The sequence below is a fragment of the Heloderma suspectum genome, chromosome 4, assembly GCF_057233095.1.
Source record: "Heloderma suspectum isolate Gila_16-S chromosome 4, 16-S_ref, whole genome shotgun sequence".
Taxonomy (NCBI): Eukaryota; Metazoa; Chordata; class Lepidosauria; order Squamata; family Helodermatidae; genus Heloderma; species Heloderma suspectum.
The window spans coordinates 139909622-139930000 of NC_139461.1; the positions used below are offsets into that span (position 1 = coordinate 139909622).

At 45.1% G+C, this 20379-nt stretch overlaps 1 long non-coding RNA gene across 3 annotated transcripts in view; it reads right to left on the bottom strand.

Moving 5' to 3' along the window:
• The window catches only part of LOC146347454 (uncharacterized), a 156002-nt gene that overhangs the window by 122936 nt on the left and 12687 nt on the right, over positions 1 to 20379 (bottom strand). For all 3 annotated transcript variants that reach the window (XR_014789880.1, XR_014789881.1, XR_014789879.1), the window contains exon 2: positions 15483 to 15588. This is a non-coding gene — a long non-coding RNA (uncharacterized LOC146347454). The remainder of the gene's footprint in view (positions 1 to 15482; positions 15589 to 20379) is intronic.

Below are 20379 nucleotides of genomic sequence, written 5' to 3' on the forward strand. Positions count from 1 at the left end.
GAAGGGATTCCTGTCAGCAATGAGTCATGAGCCACTGAGATACAGTTGTGCTCAAATGGCCTCTCAAAATTCTCCACCCTATTCGAGGGCAAATAAATTGGGCGGACAATTTCACCAAATTCCTCAAGGGGGAGGGAAAATTCTCAACTGTTTCTCACAGGTAGGGCTCACCATTGGCAGGGGTTGTATCACAGCTTTTCTTTCTTTCTTTCTCTCTCTGTTGTGGTTTTTGTGTTGGCGACTGTGTTGGCAGGCTGGCCCCCATTTTGAATCAACCACAATATAGGTGTGAGGGGGGGTGTTGTGTCTAGCTCCAGGGAAGAAGTGGAGCTAGTGCTGTGTCAAAATTTGTCCCCCAATTTCCCAAAAGTGTTCTTCTCCCATGAAAGAGGCTTCCATTGTTCTGCCTCATTCTCAGGGTGTTTTATAATGTATTTTGGTGATATTTTTGAGCTTGCCTAATCACTGTGTAGTGGCCAAAGGTGTGGTGTGTGCATTTTATTTGTATTACACATCCCTCCATCGCTCTGCAGCTTCCCAGCCTACCTGTGCTTTCTGATCTGAAAAAGCCCTGTGCAAGAAATTACCACATGATGGCTTTAATGGAAGTGTGGGAAGCTAACTAACATACACTTCTCAGCCACCTCTTATGTAAGGTAAGAAGAAACCCAAACCCCATCCATGAGGATTTTTCTGAAACTTCTTCACCATTTAATTTCTTTTTGAAAGCAATTTCTTTTCTATCAAGTTGAATGAGAATGCTTCAAAAAAAATGTGGGATAAATTTTTGACACAGCCCTACACTGAGAACCTGAGGAGATAGGTTGTGAATCTATGGCAGATTTAGAGCTGGAACAGAATGGGGCACTGGGGCCTCAAAGCTTTCCTTAGGCACAGAAGGCCATAATGTAAAATGTTAACCCCTGGGATTGGCAGGCAGTATGAAGCCTCTGGATTGGCACAGCCTGGTATAACTACAAAGAACCTAGCCCTCTCGCTTTGTCTTGTCAACACAACAGTTTCCTACATTGGAATTTGATCTCAGCTCGTCTTCACCCTCACCCTCACAATGGACTGAACCCAACACTCCAACTTTAGTTCCTGCAGTTGACCTCAGGGAGCCTAGGTTGGGAAAGAAGCACTCTAGGTCTAGGTTTGACTATGGCACCTAGCCCTGACAGCTCCAAAACATTCTTTAGAGTCAGTAATAAAGAAAAAAAATGTCACAACCGCCTGATATAAACGTCAGAATTACACATCTGTAGTCTCATTCTTAAATCCAGTAAGCTCACCTACTCTTCACATGCTCCATGTGAAAAGGGGCTATTTTTCTTCTTTAGACATTTCTTCCCAAAGAAACACATCAAATCCTCAAAAACAAGGTCCCTTGGATCTTACCGTTGCTAATGATGGATGAGGTGCACCACAGAAAGTGCAATCATGTCATCCAGGAATACTTTATACTAGATTTCCTCTGAATGTCAGCAATTCTCATTCTTTTATTCTGTTTTCTCCCACCTAATATCCTTTTGTTTTCTTTTGTGAGGGGTGGGAGGAAAATAAAAGCCAAGTATGTGAGCAGAATATGAGGGCCAGTAGGAAGTGGCATACGAGAACTGGACATATACAGCTCCCTTATACTGACCCTGATCATACAGCCTTGTACAGCTGTTCCAACAGCCTGAAGCTCTCTGTTCTCCAAAGCCTTAGACTGGGGGTGAGGGAAGGATTTCCCTCAGCTCTGCTATCTGAGATTCTTTTAAGTGGACATACTTGGGACTGAACCTGGGAGCATCTATAAGCAGCAGGTCATGTGCTCTTTCACACAATTTCTCCCCATTTTGTTTAATTAGGTCAGTGCAGGCCCTCCAGGGGTTTTGGACTATAGCTTCCTATTGAGGTTTAGACCCTCAGCAGCCCTTCCCCTCTGCAAGGGTGGGGGACCTATCAAAATGGTCCACTCCTGGAGACTAATGGATTCCGATGGATTCCAGAGGGCGCTCAGGGATTTTCCTGCTTGTTGGGCCGATGCTCTTGTTGATGCCCTGGCCACTCTATGGAATGCAGAGATGACTCGGCAAAGTACCCATCATGCCCAAGTTCCCTCTCCCCCTCAGCAGAGCCCAGGCAGTTCTTTGGTATACACCTGAGCTGAGGGCAATGAAGCAAAAGGGAAGACAAGACAGCAAGTACTAGGGATGTCGCAAGAGTCCAGCTGAGCCTCCAGGCTCAGTGATTTATTGCCAGCTTGGCCCCCTGGACATCAGTCCATGAATCCCCGCACTTGCCCAACTCGACACGCACCGAGTCAGGCAAGCGTGGAGATCCCCACTTGGCTGGGAGCCACCATTTTGCATAAAAATGGCAGATCCACTATTTACATAAGTTGCTATTTGCATAAAATGGGGGGGGCGTAAAAAGTCCCATTCATGCAAAATTACAGGCGTAAATAGTCTAATGAGACCATTTACACCTGTAATTTTGCATACATGGGGCTGTTTATGACTGCCATTTTACACAACTTACGTAAATAGCACACCCGCCATTTTATGCAAAATGGTGGCTCACTGGATGCAGGGACAAAACATGCCAAGCACCTGTGGACCATCCAGCAGCTTGCATGATGCACTGAACAGGGGCAGGCAGCTGGCGGGGTCCAGTGAGTGGTGTGCAAGGCAGGCTCCAGTGAGTTCTTCCATCCCTAGCTAGACAATGCAGATGGAGGAAAACTTGTGCCAAGTCTGATGGGGCACAGGTTGGAGGTCATTACTGAGCCTACTCTGTGGCAGTGATGGTGACCAAAAGGGACTTCTTTTCCTCCAGTACTGCATCTTCTCAGTGTTGTCCAACAAAGCTTTTCTGATTGTCTCATGCCCTGCTACAATCTGGGCCAGGGAGAAAGATGGTGCAACCACCCTTGGTAGCATGCTGTCACGTTTACGCGACACTTTGAAGATAAAATCACTTGAATCTGCCACAACTTGGACACCATAGTTAATGCAGTTCTATTCATAGAGGTGCCTAGAGCACCACCTGGTTTAGTTTTATTGGATGAGTTTCAACTGTTGAGGCCTGAGGATGTGGTCAAGGTGCTTGGCCAAGTCTGGTTGACAACCTGTGTGCTTAACCCTTGCTCTTCATGGCTTATTACATCTAATAGGGAGGGGATATCAGGCTGAGTCCAGGAGGTTGGGTTCTTGAGAGAGGGAGTGCTGCTAGCCTCTTGAAAGGAGGTGGTAATTGGCCACTCCTGAAAAAGCCTAACCTGAACCCAGATGGTGATAACAACTATAGGCCAGTAGCCAACATACCCTTCCTAGGCAAGGTGCTTGAGTGGGTGGTTGCCAGTTAATTCCAGGCACTCTTGAATGAAACTGATTATCTTTCAATAATAATCAATCCATTTCAATCAGGCTTCAGGCCTGCTTTTGGAGCAGAAACTGGCTTGACCACCTTGTGGGATGATCTTTGCTGAGAGACACACAGGGGGAGTGTGACCCTGTTGACTGTCTTGGACCTCTCAGTGGCTTTCGGTACCATTTACCATGGTATCCTTTTGAATAGGCTGTCTGGATTGGGAGTCGGAAGCACTACATTGCAGTGTTTTCACTTCTACTTAGGTGGCCAGTTCCAGAAGGTGGTGCTAGGGGGACTATTGCTATGTCCCTTAGCACTAAGTTAGCAGCTGTGTTATAGGGTTCCACAGAGCTATCCCCCATGCTATTCAACATCTACATGAAACCTCTGGGTAGGGATGTACGAAAGGCTTACCTGGCTCTGTGCTGGGGCATCCGTGGGGGGAGGGAGGCGCTCCGTCCCTCCCCCCAGAATCCTCCCCTGGAGTTCCAGCCGCAGCTGGGCTGCTGCAGCCACAAATGGCGGCCGTTGTAGCAGCCGTCATTTGCGTCCTTGCAGGCAGCCGTGATAGGCTACGTAAGTATTTACGTAGCCTATCATGGCAAAGAGCAGGGATGCAAATGGCAGCCGCTACGCCATTTGTGCCCCTGTTCTTTGCCGTGATAGGCTCCGTAAGTATTTATGTGGCCTATCACGGTAAAGGCAACCACACAAATGGCGGCCGCTATGCCATTTGCGTGGCTACCTTTACCGTGATAGGCTATGTGAATACTTATGTAGCCTATCTAGGGATGGACGGAACACTTACCTTCCGTTCCGTTCTGTTTCCACGGTGGGGGAGAGGCGCTCCGTCCCTCCCCCCGGAATCCTTAACGGGGGGGGGAGGCGATCCGGTCCTCCTCCCTGGAATCCTGCCCAGCCGGCTCCGCTCCGCGGCCAAGCCGCGGAGCTGCCAGCCAGCTCTGGCTGCCCGCAGCCAGACATCCATACCATTCTCTTCATAGCCGTGATAGGCTATGTAAATACTTACGTAGCCTATCACAGCTAATGCAGGGACGCCATTTGCATCCCTGCAGAGGCCGTGATAAGCTACTTAAGTATTTACGTAGCCTATCACGGCAGGGGAAAAAACCCAGTGTACGTGTGTAAAGGGACCATTTATGCAACATTACAGGTTTAAATGGTGCAGTCACGTCTGTAATGTTGTGTAAATGGCCCTTTTATGGCCACCATTTACACAACATTAGATTCACAGAAATCCCTGAGCTGCCATTTTTGCGCAAATGGCGGCTTACTAAGAAGATGGGCAGTTGCCAGACCCACTCACTGGGCATGTGGCTGCTCGGTGAACAGGTCCAGGTGAGCATGGAGGCTGTTCTGAATCAGTGCCAGGGCACAGTAAGGGACTGGACAAGGGCCAATAAACTGAGACTCAGTCCAAACAATACAGAGGCACTGTTAGTGGGTGGTTCGTCTGCCTGGCTAAGTGCAGTTCAACCTGTTCTGGAGGGGGTTGCACTCCCCCGAAAGGATTAGGTTTATGGTTTGAGGATGCTCTTGGATTCAGCAGTGTCACTAGAGGAACAGGTGGACTCAGTAGCATGGTGCACCTTTTATCAGCTTAGGCTGATCTACCAACTACAACCTTATCTGGACAGAGGTAGCCTAGCTACTGTTATCCATGGTCTGGTAACCTCTTGTCTGGATTACTGCAATGCATTATATGTAGGGCTGCCTTTGAAAACGGTCCGGAAACTTCAGCTGGTCCAACATAGGGCAGCCAGACTAGTAATAGGGACTGGCCAATGTGATCTTATTGCCAGTACTCTTCCATTTTCACTGGCTGCCAGTCCATTTTCAGCCTCAATTCAATGTGCTGGTGTTAACTTTCAAAGCCCTAAATGCCTTGGGGTCAGGTTACCTGAGGGAACATCTCTTCCCATACATACCTGCCCAGACCCTAAGATCGTCTTCAGAAGCCCTTTTCTCGGTGCCCCTGCCAAATTAAGTGGGGGAGGTGGCTACTAAGGAGACAGCCTTTTCCTTGGGGCATCCTGGTTGTGGAAAGACATCCACAGAGAAGCTCACCGAGTGCCTATGTGGTAGTCTTTCTGGCACCAGGTGAGGATCTTCTTATTTTCCCAGGCGTTTTAGTCTTTCCGTTTCTATTGTTTTAAAATCTCTTCCTTATTTTAAATCTTTACAGCGCTGCTGAATTTTTTATATATTTGGTTTTATATTGTAATTTTAAAGTTTTAAATTATTATGCTTTATCATGCTGTATTTTATGGTTTTAATTGTTATGAGCCACCCAGATCAGGGTTCCCGATTGTTCAGAGAGTTCTACTCATGTTCAAGCAAATGCTAGTAGAACTCCCTTTCAGGCTTTGTCAATTCAGTTCAGCAAGGTGGGGGGTTGGGCCCACTCCCTGGGCCAGCATGTGCGGCCCCCATGCACAGCCTCATTGCTCTACCCACTTTAAGCCCTCATGCTTTCAGGCAAATGCCTGAACAGGGCTTATGTGACCTCTGATTTACTGACATCACACATGCCAGTGTGGTGTAGTGGTTAGAGTGTTGGACTGGGACTCAGGAGGCCTGGGTTCTAGTCCCCACATGCCCATGAAGCTCATGGATGACTTTGGGGTGGTCACTGACTCTCAGCCTAACCTACCTCACAGAGTTGTTGTGAGGATAAAACAGACAGGAGGAGGACCACGTAAGCCGCCTTGGGTTCTTCGTAAGAGGAAAAAGGCAGGATATAAAAGTAATAGTAAAATAATTTTAAAAAAACAGAAGCAAGGAGAGAAGTGATGCCAAAGCAGCAGACAGGGGAAATGATGGCACCAGTCATGATAAAAGATGTGTGCAATCTAAAAGCAGGACTATAATAACAATAATAAAATAGTAAAAATGGCTGATGCAGGTCAGTAAATTGATTTTTTGGAGTAATACAAATTGCAAAGAACCAAATGCCTTACTGAAATTCCCAGAGAATTGTGAGCAAGTGAAATGTTATCAGGTCATCCCGAGAGAAGAAACAAGAGTTTATTTCTATGAGGTCATAGAAAAAGAATCTCAGATGGAATATTTATGACTGAACCCACTAAGACTGTATCCACCATTCTATTGAAGTATAAACAAGTTATTACCCTTTACATAGCATCAAAAAGTATTGTAACTCTAGAGTAAAGAATTCCGAGTGAGGGTACTGAGAATGAATCAGTCAAGAAAAGAATCCACACACACCCTGTTAACTATACAACCTACTATTGGATCACTAAGATTTCTGTTGGAAATGCTTCATAATATAGTTCTATTATGGGGTGGGGGGAGGAATTACACCACTTTGCAGTGATAATAACGTAGTGGAGTGAGTGATGGGATAGGAGATGACCTCAAGCAGACAAGTGGCAGGAGTGGGGCAGGGTCCTGAACTTTTTTTGCACTCAACACATCCCGCCCCAGCTTTACAGGTGTTTGGCAGTAAGCCACTTTTGAAGACATGGGGTTTCAGCCATCACACTTAATTCTGTCATAAGTGTTCAACCAAAATCATTATTTTCCACCTAAGGCTCAAAACTGGAGAATATTGGGTGCAGCCCTAAATTTACCCCAAACTTCAATTTTGGCCAACTTGAGAATTAGGGGAGACAAAGAATTAAATATATATATATATATATATATATATATATATATATACACACACTGTAATGCCTTTCAGTCAACTGCCTGTAACTGTGTGCCAAAATATAACAATCACTTGTTAACAAAAGGCTTTCCCATAGTTGATTATTGAATTTGTATGAAACAATTGTTTAACAGCCTTGTGCAACAGGAAGTGTGTGGGCTCTGAAATAATATTATTTGTTTGGATTTAAAAAGCCACATGATTACATCTGCCCGAAGTGAAACTGCTCTGAGGGAAAAGCCAATCTGACTTAACTTTCTATAACGGAAGATAGAATATTCACCCTGATGCAACTGACGGAGATGGGAGCATTGATGGTGTGTTTCTTTGTTAGAGCTGCGATTGAGAAATATGCCAAAAGGCCCACAATAGCAGGTATATAATTAAGCAAGGAGACACTGAAGAGAGATGTCAGTTGGCAACTGCCCAGACTGAAGTGCCACATGGCAGATTATGTAATTTAAGGAAAAAAGAATTGTAACTGTAAATAACGCTTATGGCGCTGTAACCTTGTGTTTGCACAGGTGTGATGTTAGCAGTCTCAATGCTTTCTTTGACATGCAGGCGGCATAGAAAAGGGGCTTACAATATTGCCTGAAGTATATTGGATGGTTACCAAACCAGTGCATTCCTATCCTATAGCAATGGGCATCTTCTCTGATCCAATAGAGAAAGGGCAGAGCAGCCTGGATGGCATGCAAAGGATCCTTTTAAAGGCTGAATTCCTACTGATTAACAACTTGGTAGGGAAGGAGGAGGCTGAATCCAGAGCTTCCCCCTCCCATGCAGCTGGATTGCTGGGTTGCCAGCTTTTTAAAAAGAGCTACATGCATACAGTCTTGGAGGAATCACGCACACAGGAGCTGCTGGCACAGTTTCCCATCCATTTGCCCTAGCTCCACTGAGTCAGATGGTTTTTTCCTACATTATTAGGGTTCAGCCTCTGGATGCCCCTGGGATCATACTACTCCCGGAAGGGGCATCATCCAGGCTAGGTATATGGCCACCATTAGCCTATTGTGGGGAAATTACGCCTATAAATTGGGTAGTTTACAGCATTGAAGGCTGTGAAGCACTTCCTTCTATGTAAATTGCAGCCTTTTACACCTCAATTTACTCAGAAGGAAGTGTTTTATGGCTGCAAATGCTGTAAACTACACAATTTACCTGCAGTAGGCTAATGGCGGCTACCATTAGCCTATTGCACCTTTTAGACAGCAGGAGAGCCATTCTGCGAACTATGGCAGACGCGCCAGGTAAGGGGGTGCTGGTCTGCTGTGGATTCCAGAGGTCAGATTCCTGGGCATCTGGCCTCATTGGATTCCATGGTAGGTTTCTCCAGCATCCCTACTCCAGGCCTTTCAATTATCAAATGTTGAATTTCCCAAGCAGGAGCTCATGCTCACAGCTCAGGCCATAGGTCAGTGGTAGAGCACCTGCTTTGTGTGCAGAAGGTCCCAGGTTTGATCCTGGTTTGATCCCTGGCATCTCAGGTAGAGCAGGAAAAGTTCTAGACAGTTGCTGCCAGCCAGTGTCAACAGAGCCGGACTAGATGGAACAATGGTTTGACTTAGTATAAGGTAGTTTCCTATGTTCCTAACACCACACTTAGTGATCCCCCTGGCTGTTAGACTTGACTCCAGTCTCTATGTGATTAACTCCAGGGCTAATTTACATGAAAGAAATGCGGCCCCAAACATGTAACAAAGTCGAAGCACATGGCTTGCCATAGGCCACTTGGCAACACAGTTTCCTGATTGCTTCATCTTGAGGACAGATGGGATTTTCGGTGTGCAATGATGTGAGCAGGGAAAAATTAGGATCCTCCTCATGTGCTGGCCACACGACAGCCATCAGATGACACCTTCTTGTGCAGCAGATAGTAATGTTCTTTGAATTAATGTGCTTAGGGTCAATGTTGGCCTCATACCTGTAACATAAGGAGGCCTGTTGGATTGGACTGTGGATCTATCAAGTCCACCAATCTTTTTTCCAATTGTGGCTAGCCAGATCCTTCTGGGAAGCCCATGAGCAGTGCCTGGAGGGAACAGCCTTCACCTGCTGCCTCCCTAAAAATCCCGGAGGTGCTGTTTAGCTATAATACCTGAAAGCTGTTGCTAGAATTTCCTCTATGAATTTCTCTAATTTGACAGCCATCTGAGACAGTGGCCACCACCACATCTTCTGGCAATGAATTCCATAAGTTTATTTATGTGCCTTATGGAGAATTCCTTACTTGTATCTGTCCTACATCTACTGCCAATCACTGGCTTTTTTTCCATCGAGACAGAACCTCCCTGCCCCACAACTAGCCATCATTAAGAAGGCATTTGATTGGGAAGCAGTGCACATGTTATAGCTTAGAGAAGCCTTCCCCAACTATTGCCCTCCCAATATGTTGGTCTCCAGTTCCCAGCATCTGCAAACAGCTATGCTATGTTAGCTAGGAGATGCTGGGAGTTGTAGTCTAACACATTGGGAGGGCACCAGGTTGGGGAAAGCTGGCTTAGAGTGATAACACACCTAACAGTCTTCACAGTGGTTACAGCAGAGTGTTCTCTTGGTGTGAAACCAGCTCTGCAACTTACATTATTATACACAAACCAGTGGAGGCTGGTTGCTGCTATGTCAGCGGGGCAGTGAATCCACTTGGGATTTCAGTCAGGACCAGTCAGAACTCTAAAGGACCTATCCAAAGTGCTGAACCCTAACCCCAAAATGGGTTCAGCACCTTGGATAGCTCCTTTACAGTTCTGACTGGTTCTGACTGAAACCCAGAGTGGATTCGCTCTGACATCAGAGCCACCAGCCTCCACTGACACAAACACAAACATATACACTGAATGCTGGATGACGCTTCTCAGTCTTGCCCATCAGTTCATGCTATATGTAACTAGCAGAGGAATGTATGCATTTACATTATTTATCAGAGCTGTCACTCAGTTTACAGACTCTTAAGCCCTGTTCAGGCATTCTGTACCTGAATAGGGCAAAGATGTGATGAGAGGGAGGGCTTCAGCCCTGCCCCCTCTCCATTGTCACCCTCTGTTTATGGTGGGCAACATTCTGAAGAGGAGAGTCTCCTGTATCCATGCAGGCCCTCTATGCAAGCCAGCAGGCTGATTTTCCAGGCTGAGCTGTCGGGGCAGAGGAACTGAGTAGATATTCTGGCTATCTGTGGAAGGGAAATGTCCCAAACTGTTTCTGCATGATGCTTCCATTTTATTGTTTCTTCCTTTAGAATTTAAAAAATATACCTCTCTCCCTCTTCCCCCTCCACCTGCTCCTTCCCTCCCTCCCTCCCTCCCTCCCTCCCTCCCTCTCAGCCAAAACAGACATTATTTTAAATCTGTGTCTAGCAGCTATGCCTTTTTTTTCTAGAGTAGGTTCAGGATGCCCAGATTGGGACCCTTAGCATGGGGGATAGGGGAGCTTTTGCAATCCACTTCAGAGCCCCTTGCTTTAGAGTAAAATGAACAGAAGACATAGGGTACTATCCAATCTCGTCCTAGCACTGGTGCTAATGATGTTCCACTAGCATAAACCAATGACTGCACAATGTAACTAGTGTAATAGGGGAAGGTGGCGATTTGCTGCCAAAATTCTGTGGTGTGGCAGCCAAAAAGGAGTGTGTGTGGAACAAAGTGAGAGACAGAGAGAAAAAAAGAGCAGTTTGTGATGGCCAGATGCTGGGTCACCATTGTGCTTCTCCCAGAAGGACCTGAGACTACAGGATGTCTTGATAGAAGACACACAACATAATAATAGTAAAGGGTAAGTCACACTTCAATATTTCAGGATAGTTCGCCCCTCACTAACTCCCCACCCCCACCCCAGCTTACATTTTGGAGACAAACCAGCTTCTGAAACTGCATCAGTTTGGGGCAAAACTGGTTTGGGCCACCCCCAGCATAATTCAGCATATGTCTAAAGCCAACATTTCTAATGAAAAAAATGGCATGCTTTCTTTCTTGTAATACATACATCCCATTCAGAGTTCCACATGATTCAAATGTCTGAAATGGGCTCAAAATGAACCAAGCTATTTTCTGATTTGGCATCCAAGAAAAAAATACTTTGCCAAGCCCAAATCGAGCCAAGGAAGATCTCACTACTTTTCTCCAATAAGCTGGAACTATACTGAACCATTTCACCCATCCCGAGAACTCAGACCTCAACTGAAAAATATGTGCATGTTTTGTTTTCAGGGCAGCCGCAGTGACAGTGCATTTAAACCACCCTTGTGACACTTAAAATTTTATGTCTTCAACCCTTATATGTGACATTTCATATTCCTACACAGGAACCTTTCTTCATGAGGGAAAAAGCAATAATTTGGAAATTACCTGCCAAAACTGTTAATGAAATTGTGGAAAGAAATAATTTCTTGCATATATGTTGCTCTATGTTCCGTTAATTTTTTTTTATAACAACCAATTGGCCAGTTATTTTAACAAAGGTGCAGTGAGTAAAAAAGAAAAAGATCCCAGCTTTTAAAAAATAAATGATTTCAGTGCATCATATTGACCTGAAGGAACAACAACTCTCAGCTTGCTGTGTATTAAGCAAACCACTTATCATAAAAGAAACGTGCACATTGACAGAGCACAATTAAATAAACAGTAATAATAAAATTCCATTGCCAGGAGTGATGTGTTCCAAGATTAGCTGGAGTGCATACGAAATTTTATATTTGGTGGGTGGGAGTGGAATTAGGTAAAAATAACTGTATGTTCCAGACAAGTAGATGAACACAGGTAATATTAGTCTATTGAATGGGATCAAATGTAGCCAAAGGACATACGAACAGGCATCTCTTGCTTTAACTTCTGCTTCTTTCTCCTTTTCTGCTCTTTTTTTGCCCTTTATTATAAAATAGATTTTAAAGATTTATGTCCTCGCTGCAAAATAATACCTTAGACTTGTCTTGATAAAATTATGACTTAGATGGATTCACCTCCATCAGGCCTTGCGTTGGAGAACCTGCCACAACAAATTTTTATTCATAATTGTTATTGAATAGCAAAGGCAGATTTAATTACCTCCATTATTGACCTGTTTCAAGGCAAGTAGTTATAATGTTATAAATCCAGGCATTATTGCCAAAGAGCAAGCTAAACGTATAAATTCAGAAGCAGACCAATGAGTGGGCTTCCTTTTTATTTATGCCACTGGAGAACTTTCAAAAGAATAATTTTAGAAGTCCAATAATGCAGCTCCAATCCATCCCCATATATGAACCTATTTAGTAGATTACTACATCTGAAGAGTTTAGGCCATGACAATATTCTATATTCTTGATGGAAAACTCAGGTATGTAAGATATCATTGTTTGGATCACTTGTCATATTGGGTACCAGTTATCTACAATATTCAGTCCAGACTGTTCCTGTTCAGCCCAATCAATTCAATAGCCATCCTCTGAAGTAAAAGAGTGCTGTGGGGGAAAGTAAAATGTGGAACACTTGAAAAATCATCTTGGGAAATTATGGATTTTAATGACACCAGTGATCTTGGTAAAGGACATTTCATGGAGAACCGATGTTAAATTTGAGCCACTGTCTATTTCTGACAACTTTAAATACTGAGAAAATGCCCTCGGTCTGTATTGTTATCACAATTCAATTATTTGTTGTTGTGGAGTTTATTTTGTGAACACTTTATTCCTCAGTTTGGCCTTTGCTTCTATTGACTGCAAACTCCATGGTGCTGGTACAGGTTTGATTCAGTGTTCAGATCACCTCACCAAAATGGTCCCCATCTCATTTATATACATGATAATGTATTGTAACAACTAAAATGAAGGAGCATTTTTAAAAAGAGAATGCAGTATAAATTCCTATCAGTGACAACAGGTGGGCAGGGTCCCAAGTTAGCTCCCATGCTTCCAAGCGGCCACAGATGCCATTCCCTCCACACCCCTCTTTTGCCTTTGTATTGGCAATAAGGAGGAGAAAAGGTGGCATCACTCAGTGTTTTCCATTTGCTAACTCTTCCTAAATACCAGGGATGGGCAACTTCAGCAGAACGACTTTCCCCCCCTCGACACTCCCTCTCCCCAAATTGCAGTCCTGCTGTTGCTGCTGCACTGAAATTTGGTGGCACGGTGGTGGCAAACCCACACAAAATATTGGTGGGCACACCTGTGGGCCGTATGTTCACCATCCCTGCTATGAACCAACAATGTTTAGTGTAAATTCTCTTCATCTTTTAGTTCCTCCCAGAGGTGATCACAGATTGGGATGCCCATCCCCATGGACATCAAAAGACATCCAGACAGTTCAATGTGGTTTGCATGAGTAACTCTATGAGGATATGTACACTGATGCTGCAGAAGCATGCTTATGCACAAGGACCCTTGTATGACCGTACACAATCCCTAATATATATTTGAAAAATGCCTGCATGTATACAGAGAAAAGGAGAGAAAGGGGGGGGGGGAGACCAGCTCCAAATTTTTTAGTTATTACACTTCTTTGATAGAGTGCCTGTAAGTTAATGTTATGTTATGAGTTTCAGTGTAAACTGTGTTTTTTAATAAGCTGGCAATAAAATTGTACCTCGGGGATAAAATGCCAGTTCCAAGCACAAAGGCTGCCGTTTTTATGTATACATTCTCACATACTAAAAAAAGTTTTATATGGATAATTGTTTATATTTTTAACGTGTACAGATGTCCATGTTTCAGCCTTCCACAGACTTAAACTACATAAGTTTAAAGGACTCAGTTTCTATTTAAATAAATATATATACATATACATATACACACACACACACACACACACATATATATATATATATATATATATATATATATCTTTAATTAGAATACAAGGCCTCATACCTTTCATTGAATATTTCTTTTAATTAGCAAGATATGTGATTGAACCAACTTTGCTATGAGAAATAGGAACCCTGCCACATGGCTTTACCTCCTGGACCAGCAACAACACCCTCCTCCCCCCCCCCCCGCTGCCACCATCAACATGATACACTTCATTAAACACAGAAGTGCTTTGTTGCATTAGGAGGTTTATAGAAAGTAGCCAGGTAGGCTCTTACACTTCCTGTGAGAAATGAATATTGACTTCCTCTAAAGAAGATGTAAATGGATTTGCTTAATAGGACTTGGGGCACCATAGCAATTAATAATAGCTTATGTCATAGTGAAGGCTTTGTTCATATTTGAGGCAATAAATTACAAGTATTAAATTTATATTTATTCAAAGTTAAACTCATTTGTAATTGACAGATTACTTAGCCTCAGGCTTTTAAGATCTTTTAGTATAATTAAATTAATAGAGGGTTATAGATCACTGCATGATAAACAAACAGCATGGACTTTAATATGACAGATATACAGAGAAAAGGCCATGTTAGTAGATCATTATTATCGGCTTACCTTCAGCAGAAATGCAACTGAAATCTCAGCAAAAGAGGTGAGAGGAAACCATAGAATGAAGCACAGGCACTGAAACGAATATTCATTTCCTGACCAAGGGCACACTCCAGGCCTCACAAACAGGGGGTAGGGGAGCACAGGTGTATACAAACGAACATAAGAAGACTCGTGCTGGATCAAACCAAAGCCCTATCTAGTTCAGCATTCTGTTCACACAGTGGCTAACCAGATGCCCATAGGAAGCCCACAAGTAAGAGATGAGTGCAATAGCATCTTTCTGCTCATGTTCCCCAGTAACTGGTATACAGAGGCTTACTGCCTCTGATATTGGAGGTAATGTACAGCCATCATGACTAACAGCTAGTGCTGTGCTGAAAATTTCGATTCTTCTGTTTCCAGCATTTTGGGGGCAGGGGATGAAAACTCTGGCGAAAGAGACTGGGAGAGGTGAGAATTTCGGAGACTGTTCTCCTTGGGAAGGGGGACAGGGTTTCCACATACCTTTTCAAGTGTGGGCAATTCTTGAGGGGCCTGCTATTTAAAAAAAAATAAAAAATAAAAAACACTCCCTGCACTTGCAGAAGCCCAGGACGCTTCTCCAGTCGGGCAGTTTTTTCTGAACTCCCAGGAGACCATGTGACCTCACCTTCTCCAATAAGCATTCAGGAAGAACTCCTGGCGGGAGAAGAGTCCTGGGCTCCTGCAAGTGCAGGGGGTGTTTTAAGAATTAAAAATAGAAAGAAGACCTCGCCTGCATTTTTAAAAGGTATGTGGAAAGCCTGCCCTCTCCCCAAGGATAAAGTTTTTCCTATATACTTCCCCTCCCTGTGAAAGAGGCAGGAAAAAAATGCTTCTTTCACAGGGAGAGAAGAAGTTCCCCAAAACAGGAGGCAGGATTCAGCACAGCACTACTAATTGGCATTGCTAGCCTTATTCTCCATGAATTAAGAATTCAAAGAAGTTTTAATATACACCCACAGACTGATATTCTCCATTTCCTGCATGGCCCAAGACTTGGGAATGGGATCATACCGTGCTCAGCATTACTTTGATTGCAGCGGAGGCATGGCATGCCCTTATTCCGGGCCTACTTCACAGGCTGTGCAGTCCTGTCCCATGTTGAGTGATCCTGATCCACCTGGGTGGGAAACAGTATTTCAGAAATGGCAAGTCCATTTGGCCCCAGGAAGAATTCATACTCATAAGGCCAGTTAAACTGTGGTTAGGTTTATATGGTCTGACATGTTACAATGCATTTTGGGAACCGAAATCAGATGGATGGATCCAAGAGAAAAATCGTTATGTATGTGAGCAGAATTTGGCTACTTAAAGGAGGGAGTGTCACACTGCATCCTGGGATTGAGAGAGAGAGAGAGAGAGAGAGAGAGAAAGAGCATCCTCCACATACGTTCTCCAACATATATATACCAACTACGCCCTTATCTGGACAGAGATAGCCTAGCTACAGTTATCCATGCTCTGATAACCTCTTGTCTGGATTATACATGGGCTGCCTTTGAAAATGGTCCAGAAACTTCAGCTAGTCCAAAATAGGGCAGCGAGATTGTTAATAGGGACTGGCCAATGCGATCACATTACGCCACTACTTTTCCAGCTGCACTGGCTGCCAGTCCATTTCCAGGCCCAATTCAAAGTGCTGGTATTAACATTTAAAGCCCTTAATGGCTTGGGGCCAGGTTATCTGAAGGATCACCTCCTCCCATATGTGCCTGCCCGGACCCTGAGATCATCCTCAGTGATCCTTCTCCAGGAGCCCCTGCCAAAGGAAGTGAGGAGGGTGGCGACCAGGAAGAGGGCCTTTTCTGCTGTGGCACCCCAGCTGTGGGAATGAGCTCCCTAGAGAGGTTCACCTGGCACCTACATTGTACTCCTTCCGGCGCCAGGTGAAGACCTTTTTATTCTCCCTGCGTTTTAGCATTGTAGTCTTTTAGCTTTGTTGTTTGAAATTTTTACTTTAAGGGCACAGTCCTATGCAGATAGGTGGCCACCTCCGAACTCGGAGTGACAGCCTATCCAATGCAGGGCAGGAGAAACATGGAGGGGATCGTTCCCTCGGTGCTCCTCCTGCCCTGCATTTTTGACTAGCCACAGAAGGGCTGAGTGGGGGAGGAGGCTGCCGTACAACACATCAGATGTATCGTAGAGGCATTTCCACCCTCCCTGGAACACCCACTGGCACACCCCATTTTGGCCACTCCATACTCCTCTTGTGAGTACAGAGCATGGGGCTTTTCCGCGCTACCTGCGAGGCAGTATGGAAGTGTGGGGAGGTCGGTCCTCCATGAACTGACCTCGGAGTGCGGTCTCCGAGGTTGGTTCCCAGAAAACCAGATATGCTGTGGCTGTCTAGCTGCTGACTAGCGGCCATATGATTGTTCCCTCCATCTCTGCATTGCTGCTAAGTGTTATTCTGGTTGTACTGTTATATTGTGGTTTTAAGCTTTCATATTTATATTGTTTTATGCTGCACTGTGTGGTTTTAATTCTGTGAACAATCCAGAGAGTTCCGGCTATTGGGCAGTATAGAAATAGAGAGAGAGAGAGAGAGCCCATTTCAGTCGGGCTTCAGGCTTGGGCATGGGACAGAAACGGCCTTGGTCGCCTTGGTAGATGATATGAGGAGGGCTCTGGACAGGGGTGAATGCTCCTTCCTTGTTCTCCTCGACCTCTCAGCGGCTTTTGATACCGTTGACCACGGTATCCTCCTGGACCGCCTGGAGGGGTTGAGCATTGGAGACACCGTATTGCGGTGGTTCCGGTCCTTCCTCTCTGGCAGGTACCAGAGGGTAGCACTGGGGGAGGAGGTTTCGGACCCATGGCCACTCACTTGTGGGGTGCCACAGGGTTCCATGCTCTCCCCGATGCTATTTAACATCTATGTGGAGCCGCTGGGGGCTATCATCAGGAGGTTTGGGGTGCAGTGTCATCAATATGCGGATGACACGCAGCTCTACCTCTCATTCAAATCTTCACCAAGGTTGGCCGTAGAATCCCTGTCCAAATGTCTGGAGACGGTGAGTGGCTGGATGGGGAGGAATAAGCTGAAGCTGAACCCTGACAAGACCGAGGTACTTTTGGTGGGAGACAAGAGGAGGCTAGGGGATGTTGACCTGATGTTGAATGGGGTACGGCTACCCTTGAAAGACCAGGTCCGCAGTCTGGAGGTCATTTTGGACTCCCAGCTGTCCATGGAGGCTCAGGTGTCAGCTGTGAGCCGGACAGCGCTGTATCAACTCCATCTGATACGGCGGCTGCGCCCCTTCCCGACCATCTGCTCCCATCGGTAGTACATGCCCTGGTCTCCTCTCGTTTAGACTACTGTAATGCGCTCTACGTGGGGTTACCCTTGAAGACGGTTTGGAAGCTGCAGCTGGTACAGAACGCGGCGGCTCGCCTGATTAAAGGCAGCCGCCGGCGAGATCACATCACTCCAGTGCTGAAGGAGTTGCACTGGTTACCAGTTGTTTTCCGGGCCAAATTCAAGGTGTTGGTTTTGACCTTTAAAACCCTATATGGTTCCGGCCCAGCCTATCTTAAGGAGTGCCTCCAGCAGCACCAGACAGGCCGCTTAACAAGATCAGCCTCGGATGGCCTTCTCTCTGTCCCATCAGCCAGGACAGCTAGACTGGTGGGGACGAGGGAGAGGGCCTTTTCTGTGGTGGCCCCCACTCTGTGGAACTCCCTCCCTAGGGAACTCCATCATGCCCCCTCTTTAATGAGCTTCCGTCGTGCATTAAAAACATGGTTGTTCAGGCAGGCATTTGGGGTGGGTTAGGGTATTTTAGAAAATGTTTTTATGGTAGAATTTTATTGTTTTAAACTGTTTTATTGTATGTTGTACATCGCCCAGAGTGGCTGGGTGACCAGCCAGATGGGCGATTAATAAATTTAATAATAAATAAAAATATAGAATTGAAATATTAAATAAATAAATAAATAAATCCCCCAGCAACTGGCATACAGAGGCATACTGCCTCCAAAAGTGGAGGCAGCATATACTCATCAGGACTAGTAGCCATCAAAGGCTTTATTTCTCTAATCCCCTTTTAAAGCCACCCAAGTTGGTGGCCATCATCACTGCATCTTGTAGCAGCAAACTGTGTCAAGAAGAGCATCCTTTTATTTGTCCTGGATCTCCCACTATTGGATGACCCCAGGTTCTAGTATTATAAGAGGGAGAAAAACCTCTCCCTTTCCACTTTCTCCACACCATTTATAATTGGATGTGTCTTTAGCATATCCCCACTTATTGAACAAACATAAAAAGGCCCAAACATTGTAACCTTCCCTCATAGGGCAGTTGCTCCAGCCCCTTCATCACTTTGTCTTTGTGGTTGCCTTTGTCTGTACGTTTTCCAGCTGTACAATATCTTCTTTGAGGTGCAGAGACCAGAATTGTACTTATTATTCCAAGTGTGGTTGCACCATAGATTTGTAGAAGGGCAGTATGATATTGGCAGTTTTACTTTCAATCCCTTCCCTAATAATGCCCTTTCCCCCAGTTCCAAGAGACCCTTTTGGAACTCCTCACAATCTTTTTGTTTTAACCACCCTAGATAAGTTGGTGTCATCAGCAAACATGGCCACCTCGCTGCTCAGTCCTAATTCCAGATAATTTTTTATTGAGTCGAAAACCATTGGTCCAAATACAGTTCCCTGTAGGGCCCCACTGTTTACATCCCTCCATTGGGAGAACTAACCATTTATTCCTACATTTTGCTTGCTCTTCTTTAACCAGTTAGTGATTTATAAGAGGACCTCTCCTCTTATCCCATGACTGCTGTGTTTGCTTAAGAATAAGCCTTTGGTGAAGGACTTTCTGGAAAGCCTTTTGGAAGTGCAAATCAACAATGTCAGATCACCCTTGTTCACATGCTTATTGACACTCTTCATATGCGTTTTCCCTCCTTTTTACCGTAATGCTCTGTCACAAAGGCTAGGATGCTTCCTCACTGAGGTTCCTCCTTGTGCTTGGTGAGCTGGGCTCCCTTGCCGCCTGACCTCCTTTTATAGCTCTGGCTAGCTCCCCCCAGCTGCTGCTGCAGGCAATTAGATTAGAATGCCTTGTTTAAAAAAAGAAGACGAGGTTCAGCTACTGAGCTGAAGGAGACTCTGGTGACTGGGAAAAGTAGGTGTGTTGAGCCCCCTGCGAATGAAGATTTGAGTCAGGTGAAAGGACAATGGGAAGAGGATTAAGGAAAAGTGTAGTGTGAGCTCATCTGGGAATGTGTCTGCGCTGATCCCTGTGGCAAATCAACCCCTGGGAGAAGAAGGCACTCCAAACCCTCCACTTGGACTTCTGCAGTTACCAGAAGGCTGGGAGGAGAAAGAAGGAGCCAGCTTACTTGTATGATCTGGCCACCTTGGATACAGCCATTCCAGAACTCAGGGATGCATGAGATGGTCTAGGTGGCTTCTTCCTCCTCCCTTCCTGCACTTCCTCCTCCAGAAAGTGCAGGAAGCCAAGTAGAGGCTGAAAGGACTCCTCAACAAACAGGAACATCTGCTGTGACAGCTTTGCTCTGGGTGGACATACAAAAGCACACACACAGTCCACCTGTGAGTAAATTGTGGGCCTTTGAACAAGCTGTGGCCCTGGCATGCCTGTGTCTCACAGAGCAAGATGACTTGCTAAAGGAGCAAGTGGCCTGCCATTGCTATGCACCCATGTTTAGCTATCACTGATGTGTGACCCCTTTAAGAAAAACAACTATAATCTAGGAGGCTGTCTCCTGATAAGCTCTCAGCTACACGTGGCCTAGCAGGAGAGGCTGGAAAACTGGAAGTGTGTCTTCCTGAGTTCCCTCTAAATAATAAGGCCTAAACTACACATGGCACTAAATGCACCATTTGAAGTTGCATGTATCTTAAAAAAACAACAACACACACTTTTAAATATGAGCCACTG